Genomic DNA, 9,656 nt, shown 5'->3' on the forward strand with positions numbered 1-9,656 from the left:
ACCAATGGAGAGTTTTCAATTCGCAAAGTCGTGTATGTGGAAGGACTGAAACACAATCTCATTAGTGTTTCACAGTTAGTGGTGGGAACAGGACTAAAAGTTTCATTCGACGATGAAGGATCGGAGATAATTGAAAATAAGTCCAAGACAGTGCTCCTGAAGTCAAAATGCAAAGGTGAAATGTATCCGCTGAATCTGAATCCCATCAAAGGGAAGCCTTCAATCTGCTTACTTGCAGAACTTCTACAGATGATAGCTGGCTATGGCACAGAAGAATCTCACATCTCAATTTCAAATACATCAACACGCTTGTCATTGGTGATCATGTGAAAGGTCTTCCTCTTCTGAAGTATGACAAAGATCATCTGTGTGTAGCCTGCGAAATGGGGAAATAGAGCAGCAAGATTCATCCAACGATTGTGAATACGAAAGTCATAGAGCCACTTCAACTTTTGCATATAGACCTTTGTGGCCTTATGCAATTGAAATCTTTGGTGGTAATAGATACATACTCGTACTTGTAGATGATTTTTCCAAATTCACTTAGGTATATTTTCTTAAGCAGAAATCCGAATCCACTCCAAACCTCAGGGATTTTATAAAGTAGATAAAGCTACAACTATGAAAGCTGGTTCGTAACGTTTGCAGTGACAACGATTTGCAATTCAAAAACCAAGCGTTTGAAGAATTTCTTACTGCGAAAGTGTAATATCCCAAAATCCAAGACCAAAAATTTCATTTTTTATTTGACAATTCATAAAACAGATTATTAAAAACTTCATTGAGTTATCCCATATCATAAAAACCCTTAAGTCATATGTCTCAAAACAAATCATAATAATATTAGAGTACAAATCCCAAGAACATCATAGTGCGGAAAATAGTGGTGTGATGTGCTACAGTCATGCCTGCTCCTTTCCCTTCGAAGAGGAAGTACCTAAACCCAAAACTAAAAATCGTAAGCACAAAGCTTGGTGAGTTCCCCCATCATACCACATACCATATAATGACATAACGCCTAACATATTTGGGTGATGGCCTCCCCTTCAGTCTCTTTCAACCGGTAATTGCATAGCCAATCTGGGTGTTCGCCTCCCCTTCAGTCACTTTCAACCGATAATTGCCTAGCATATTTGGGTGTTGGCCTCCCGTTCGGTCTCTTTCAACTGGTAACTGCCTAGCATATCTAGGTTGTTGGCCTCATTTTCGGTCTCTTTCAACCGGTATCTCGGGACTATGTCGCCCCTACCACTACCACATAATACCCTAGCATATACATATAAATCATATACAACCTAGCATATTTAGGTGTTGGCCTCCCCTTCGGTCTCTTTCAATCGGTAACCGGGGAGTATTTCACCCCTACCACTACCACATAATAACATAACATACTAGCACATAAAGCATAACAGATAATGTCATACCAGACAATTATCACAAAGACAATTATCTCAACTATAATCAATCCTAGTGGGCTGACATTGGTGCCTTCGACCCACTCCTACTGGAAGGTAACTCACCTCGATAATTGGGAAATAGTTGCAAAGGCTCCTGCTCTGAAATCAACCCCTCTCAGACTCCTACACATAAGCATTTCCTTTAATTACCCTTTGCATAATCATAATCCCTTTAAGGGTCAACTTTGGTCAAGGTCAAAGTCAAAGTCAACATCCTCGTCAAAGTCAACATGCTAGTTGACTCAACTCATCGAGTTGGTCCATCAACTCGTCGAGTTCCATAAATCAGGAACCTTGAATCACGATCCAACTTGTCGAGTTCCCCCTATGCACAGAATCGGGACTTCTCCAATTAACTCGTTGAGTCATCCTTGAACACGTCGAGTTTTCACCCTTAAAACTCAGAATTCTTCAACCCAACTCGTCGAGTTCCTCGATGAACTTGACGAGTTCTTCTGTCTGTTGATCCATCTTAATAGATTAAGCTCGTATCCCTCAAATCTAAGCCCTATACTTCATCTACATACCGAAAGTGTCCCTTTAAGGGTAAAGTTTCCAACTTTACTCGTTAATAGCCCTTATTAATGGGTTTACCTCAAACCCTAATTCTTTAAGACCGAAATCTTGATCCAAAATCCATAATACTTCACACTAAAGCATTACAACAGAGATCTAGGCCCTAGACACCATATGAATACATAAAGTCACTGACTTTCCCTCCATGCATGGCCTTTTGGAGCTTAAAAGGCCAAAATGACACCTTAAATCTTGCATGGGGCTTCCATGGCTATAGAGTTTGCACCTTTATGTCATGAAACCCCTTCTAGAACCTAGATCTGAAAGAGTAATAACTTGGGATGTCCAAGTCTCAAAAGGTAGCAATCTTGGACCAAAACATGGAGAAATCACTCCAAAACTAGATCTAAACATTAAATAGACAAGATAGGAGCTTTATACCTCCAATGAACCAGAAATGGAGCTCAACATCTGGATCTACTCTTCTCCTTCACTTACTTGCTCGTTCTTAAAGTCTCTTCTTCTTCAAAACCAGGAACCGGGCGTTACAAATCTCCCCCACTTATTTTAGACTTTGTCCTCGAATTCTTTTGCATCTGGAAATAGCTCGGGGTAGTGCTCCCTCATCTCATCTAACGTCTCCCAAGTCCACTCTGAGCCCTTGCAGTGCTGCAACTGCACCTTCACCAACTCTACCCTCTTGTTCCTCAGATCCTTCGTCTTCCTGCCGAGAATGGCTACCGGTCGCTCGATGTAGTTCAGGCTGTCGTCCACTTGAATATCCTCTAGAGGCACCACTGTGGAGTCATCTACCAAGCACTTCCATAGCTGGGAGACATAAAAGGTGTTGTGGATGTGACTAAGCTCGGCTGGAAGATCCATTCGCTACGCAACTCGGCCCACCCGGGCCAAAACCCTGAACAAACCAATATATCTGGGGCCCAACTTGCCCTGCTTCCTGAATCGGATGACACCTTTCCAAGGTGACACCTTCAGGAGGACCATATCTCCTACCTAAAACTCCAAGACTGGTCGACGTTTGTCAGTGTAGCTCTTCTGTCAACTCAGGGTCGTCTGGAGTCTACTCCGGACCTGCTGGATGCTCTCTGTCGTCTTAAGTACCAATTCGGTACTCCCCGTGACCCTCAGTCGAACCTCACCCCAACATATCGGGGTTCTGCACTTCCTCCCATATAACATCACGAAGGGAGGACGGTCGATACTCGTGTGGTAGCTATTCTTGTTGGAAAACTCTGCCAAGGGAATGTAGGTATCCCAATTATCACCGAAGTCCAAGACGCATGCCCGCAACATATCCTCTAGAGTCTGGATGGTCCGCTCGCTCTGACCATCTGTATGTAGGTGAAAAGTCATGCCGAAGTGCATACGAGTACCCAAATCGTCATGGAATCTCTTCTAGAATCTGGAAGCGGACCGTACATCTCGGTCAGAAATCATGAAAGCTAGCACTCTGTATCGAGCTACAACTTCTCTGATGTAGATGTCATCCAGCTTCTCGGACGAAATGCTCTCCTGGATCGGAATGAAATATGCACTCTTAGTCAACCGATCCACGATGACCCAGATCGAATCCACTCCCCGTGCGGTCTTGGGAAGCTTCGTGATGAAATCTATAGTAATATCCTCCCATTTCCACACAGGGATGTCCAACGACTGTGTCTTTCTATGAGGCCTTTGGTGCTCGGTCTTGACCTTCCTGTAGGTCAGGAATTTCTCGACGTACCAGGCTACATCCCGCTTCATGCATGGCCACCAGTAATCAGGGCAAAGATCTCTATACATCTTCGTCACTCCAAGATGGATGGAAAATTAGGACTTGTGCGACTCCTCCATCAGGATCTGAGGTACACCGCCTGCGTATAGAACCAACACTCTGTGGTGAAGTGTCAACAGCCCGCGGCTATCATAGTTGAAGGAGGAAATCTGGCTCAGTATGCGCTCACACTTCCGGTGTTCCTCCTTTATAGCCTCCTGATGGGCCTCTCGGATCTTCTCCAGAAGCGGAGTCACTACTGTCATCCTCAGACAAATGTCTCTGATCGGGGCTGCGAATGCCTTGCGGCTAAGTGCATCGGCCACTATATTTACATTCCTCAGGTGGTAGAGGATCTCACAGTCGTAATCCTTCACCACATCTAACCATTGGCGCTGCCTCATATTCATAATTGGCTGATCCATGAGGTACCTCAAGCTATTGTGGTCCGTGTAAATGGTACAATGGACCCCATAGAGGTAGTGTCGCCAGATCTTGAGGGAAAAAACAACCTACCCCAACTCTAGGTCAAGCGTCGGGTAGTTTGCCTTGTGAGGCTTCAGCTGCCTCGAGGCATATGCAATAATGTGCCCCCTCTGCAACAACACTGCGCCCATACCCGAGATAGACACATTGCAATATACTACAAAATCCTCAACGCCCTCTAGCAGGGCTAAAATCGGCGCCTCGCACAACCTCTGCCTCAACGTCTCAAACGTTGCTTGTTGCTCGGGCCCCCAACGAAACACAACGACCTTCTTTGTCAGTCAGGTCAAAGGTACTGCTATCTTCGAGAAGTCCTGTATGAATCTCCAGTAATAGCCTGCTAACCTGAGGAAACTCCGAATCTCAGATGGAGATTTAGGAACCTCCCATCTCATCACAGCCTCCACTTTGGCCGGGTCGACCAGAATACCGTTCTGGTTGACAAGATTCCCCAGAAACTGCACCTCGTGCAACCAAAAATCGTACTTAGAGAAATTGGCATACAAGCTCTCCCTCCTTAGGGTATCCAACACCTCCCTCAAGTGCTCCTTGTGTTACTCCTGCGTCTTGGAGTCAACCAAGATGTCATCAATAAAGACTATCACAGACTGATCCAACATCGATCTACATATGTGGTTGATGAGGTCCATGAACACGGAAATGGCATTAGTGAGCCCAAAGATCATCACCACAAACTCATAGTGGCCATAGCATGTCCGGAAAGCAGTCTTTTGAACATCCTCATCTCTGACTCATGTCTGGTGCTAGCCTGAACACAAATCTATCTTGGAAAACCAAGATGCCCCCTGTACTGGTCGAAGAGATCATCAATCCTCGGGAGTGGGTAACGGTTCGTCACTATTACCTTGTTCAGCTCCCGGTAATCTATACATATCCGATGCAACCCGTCTTTCTTCTTCACAAACAGGATCATGGCTCCCAAAGGCGAACTGCTCGGCCTAATGAATCCCTAGTCTAATAGCTCCTGCAGATTTGTAGACAACTCTTGCATCTCGGGGGGAGCCAACTGATATGGTGCCTTGGCTATCAGAGCCGCACCAGGGACTAGGTCGATCCTGAACTCCACCCGTGTCTCTGGAGGTATCCCAGGCAACTCCTCCGGTAACACATCCAGATACTCCCTCACAATTGGCACGTCACTCACGGTTGCCTTACCCTCCTCCTGGGTATCCATGACGTAGGCGACATAACCTGTGCAACCCTACTGAAGGTAGCGCCTAGTGTTGGGGTGTAAAGTTATTCATGATTGACTTTGTAAATGTTTGACTTTTGTAAAACCCACTTGCCTGTGGTGCATTAGCCTTTGGACCCTTGAGTTAGTGAGAGTGAGAGAGAGACATGTAAACACCTGTATATAAGTTGGGTTTGTCCACTTGTAGAGGTGTGCTTGAGGGATGTAAAAGTTGAGTGTGTAAGTGTGTGTTATTTATGTAGTCTAGATTTAGATCCTTTTTGTAACACCATATACAATCAATACATCTCCTAAACACCGAAATCACCATGTTCATTGTGCAATCTTTAATTCTGCATGCCAAACCATGTTCTAATGTCACTACAATTGGTATCAAAGCTTGCTTTTCGCGATCAACGTGACTTTTGAAGAACGATTCTCGGTTTGGCAAAATCTGTCACAATTGGAGCAATTTTGGTGAGTCTCTCTCTATGATCTCTCTTAATCTCACTGAATCATGCGTTGCGTTCTTGATTCATGATCATTTGACTTGTTGGATCAAATTTTCTTTGAAAAACCCACTTGTTGTGATCCAATATTTTTTTGTTGATCAAATCCCGATCCAATCCTGTTTGTTTGTTTGATCCGATTTTCAAAACTGTTCATTTGAATCGAATTTTAAGCTCAAATTCATTGTGATTCAATTTCTTGTGATTTTACCCAAAGTTTTGATCAGATCACTATTTTTATTGGAATATTTGAAGTCAAATCAAGAATCTGTTACTGTTTATGATAATCTTTTAAGCCTGCATATATTCGATTAAGATCCAATATCATTAATCTCTTATTGTTCCTATCTAAAAAGCCCATAAGTGTTTTTGATCCACTAGATTCAAATTGTAAGCCCAATGATTCGACAAATCCTCTTAAAAATATCTCGCTATTGTTCTTCATCGTAATTTTACTGACTGACGATTTTTATTGAATCGTGTCTTCTTCAACTTGTTCTGGCATCTTCGTTTTCTTCTCATCATTCCTAAAATTGATTTGTCTTGATTGTTGAATTCAACTTATGAATCGATTTGATATAATTTGTATATTCATAGAATCAATAATGATTAAGTTGTTGTTAAGAAATCATAAAATCTGTTTTTGATTTTGATAAATCTTGACCAAGAACACTTGAAGGAGGTGAAGATCGTTTGATTGAACATATTTTGATCTGAAATTTGTTGTTAGAAGCATCGGTTTATTGTTTGTTGAACTTTGAAATCGGAAAATTCGAAAGAAGAAAAAGTCAACTTCGATTTTTGAATGATGAAACAATGAATTGAAGGCTGAAGTCGTTGGTTTTGAGTTGAGAACAAGCTATTGATCTCTAAATCAAGTCTATTTTGGTGTTTAATTTTGAAATCTGGGTGATTTGCAGTTCATGGGATCGAACAAATTTTTAAGTTTGATACGAAGAACTGGAAATCGAAAGGCTTAACGAATTTTTTTCCCGAATAATTTATGTTCATGATTTGTTACTAATAATGAAGAATTGATGCACGAAGATTCGGTTAAACAGTTTCAAAAGGTTGATAAGCGAATGGGTGTAATCGAAAGTTTGATAATCGAAGGCATATGATCAAACTGTCTTCGTTATGTCACGGTTGTATGCATGGAATGAGATTCGAATGAAAAGGAATTATCTGGGAAAATGTTTCATGTTCGAATGATTCTGTTTGTATAAAACAAGAAACGAAGGGTTTATTGATCGAAGGGGAGAAAGAATAATTTTGATTCGAAGAGTGTTTGGTTTTTATATGAAGGGTATTTGGGAATTAGACGAAGAGTTATGGTTAACTGATATTCGAATGGGTGATTAAATAAGTCAAAGGGTGTTTTGGGAATGAATACAAATTTCATACGAAGGGTATAATTGTTGGTGCATACCAAGGAAGTCAAATCTTCGTATGAATTGAAAGAAAATGGAAAGTTTCAAATTTGTCCCCTGAACCTTCGAATTTTTGTCACTTCGAAAATTGAAGCAAGTTTCGAATATTTGACACTTTTCACCCAAATTCGAAATTTTTTTGGAGCTTCGTATAGTTTGGGGATTCTTCGTATGATTTATGCACAAAGGCAGAATTTTCGAAAATAGTCCCTGAGATTTCGAATTTTTGGCAGTTTGCACCCAAATTCGAAAAATGACTGTTTTTTTTTGCTGAAAATTAAAGAAAGTGCATTTCAGGCCCTTACAGTTTGTGCAAATTAACGCTTTCTACCCAAATTTGAAAAAGAGGGAGAGTTTTGCATATTTTGCTGTTTTGGGTGCACCGGGTCAGGTCACTGCAGAATTTTGAAATTGACAATTTCGACCCATTTTTGAGAAATTTTGTCAAAGGCGATCCATGAACGAAGCTAAAGATTGATTATTTTTTGGCTTTTCCGGATTGAAGCACAATGTTTATGCCACGTGTTAAGGGGGAGTTTTGACACGAAAAAAATTCCGAATAGAGCACGTTCTTTTTCCTTGGGAGTTTTATAATCAAATTTCGATTATAAAAAAGGGGACAAGTTTTATATGGAAATTCGAACTTGAATTTTTCATATTACGCGTATTTGAAGACCGAAGTGATCTTGAAGTTTTGAGGCTTACGAGATGATGCAATTGGAAGTTCGGAAGTGATGTATTCGAAATGGGTTTGGTTTTATTGAAGATTTTTGGGGTGTGTTTTTATGCTCAACTTTAGGGTGATTATTTGGAGTTTGGGATACTCTTGATCATTCGTTGATGCTCAATTTGTATGGTCTCACATCCTGGAGCCCAAATTGAAGAATCAGGGTAGAATTAAAGATTGAAGTTTGTTTCGACATGTGTCACCTTTGAGTCTCGAATCGCATAGTTGCTCGATTTTGGAAGAATTGAAGTGGGTCGTTCATTCCTATCTTTGAGGGGGAGAATGTTGGGGTGCAAAGTTATTCATGATTGACATTGTAAATGTTTGACTTTTGTAAAACCCACTTGCATGTGGTGCATTAGCCTTTAGACCCATGAGTTAGTGACAGTGAGAGAGATACATGTAAACACCTCTATATAAGGTGGGTTTGTCCACTTGTAGAGGTGTGCTTGAGGGATGTAAAAGTTGAGTGTGTAAGTATGTGTTATTTATGTAGTCTAGATCTAGATCCTTTTTGTAACACCATATACAATAAATACATCTCTTAAACACCGAAATCACCATGTTCATTGTGCAATATTTAATTCCGCATGCCAAACCATGTTCTAATGTCACTACACCTGGCCCTCGCTGCTGAACACAAGGCTGGTCCACGTTGCTGCCTCTCGCCCTGAATCACCAACTCTCCCCCACTCGGGGTCCTGGTACGCACCAACTGCTGCTCACGGTGAATCACCACCCCATTAGGTCTCTACCACTCCATGCCTAGAAAAACCTTGTTCCCGCGCAAAGGAATGGGAACTAGTTCCACGGTGTAACGCTCGTCATACATCCTTAAAATGCAATCTCTGTAAACCTCCGATGTTTGGACAAATCGATCTCCATCTAAAGGACAATCCAACATGCTTGAACACTCAGGAAACCTCTTGCTAAGTGCAAGAGAGACAAATGTTTAAGTAGCCCCGAGTCAAATAACTCCTGTACTAGGATGTCGTTCACATGGAACGATCCCGTCGCCACATCCGGTGTGGCACATGGCTCATCGGTGGTCAGCTGGAAGGCTCTGTTCCTCACTACTGGAGCCTCTGTCTTGCCATGTCGGCTATCCGAGATCCACATGGTTGCTAGAGCTGGCGCCGCCACTAGCGCTTCTGATGTCAATCTCGGGCAGTTGGCCTTTTTATGGCCCTTCTGATTGCAATGTATGCAAATCAGGTCTGATGTCTGAAAGGTGGGGGTAGAGGTAGTACAACCCCTGCTAAAGTGCCCCGTCTTGCTGCAGGTATAACATCTTGATCCCCCAGCTCTACAAACTCCTTCATGCGACTTGGCGCATTTCCCACAGCGGCCTCGAACCTGCTGGTCATTCGACCTAGAGTCGAATCCCTTGGGTTTCTTCCGCGAAACCCCAGTAGCCTGCCCAGTCTCCATCTCCCTCTTTTTGATGTGCGCTATATCAATCTCCTTCTCCCTCACCCTCGCTATCATGTCATCCAAAGTCGGGCATGCCGAGTAGCTGACATATTTCCGAATGTCAGCTCTCAGCATGTCATGGTACCGGTTCT

Source organism: Lactuca serriola, chromosome 1 (assembly GCF_051521515.1).
Source record: "Lactuca serriola cultivar US96UC23 chromosome 1, Lser_US96UC23_V15, whole genome shotgun sequence".
Classification (NCBI taxonomy): domain Eukaryota; kingdom Viridiplantae; phylum Streptophyta; class Magnoliopsida; order Asterales; family Asteraceae; genus Lactuca; species Lactuca serriola.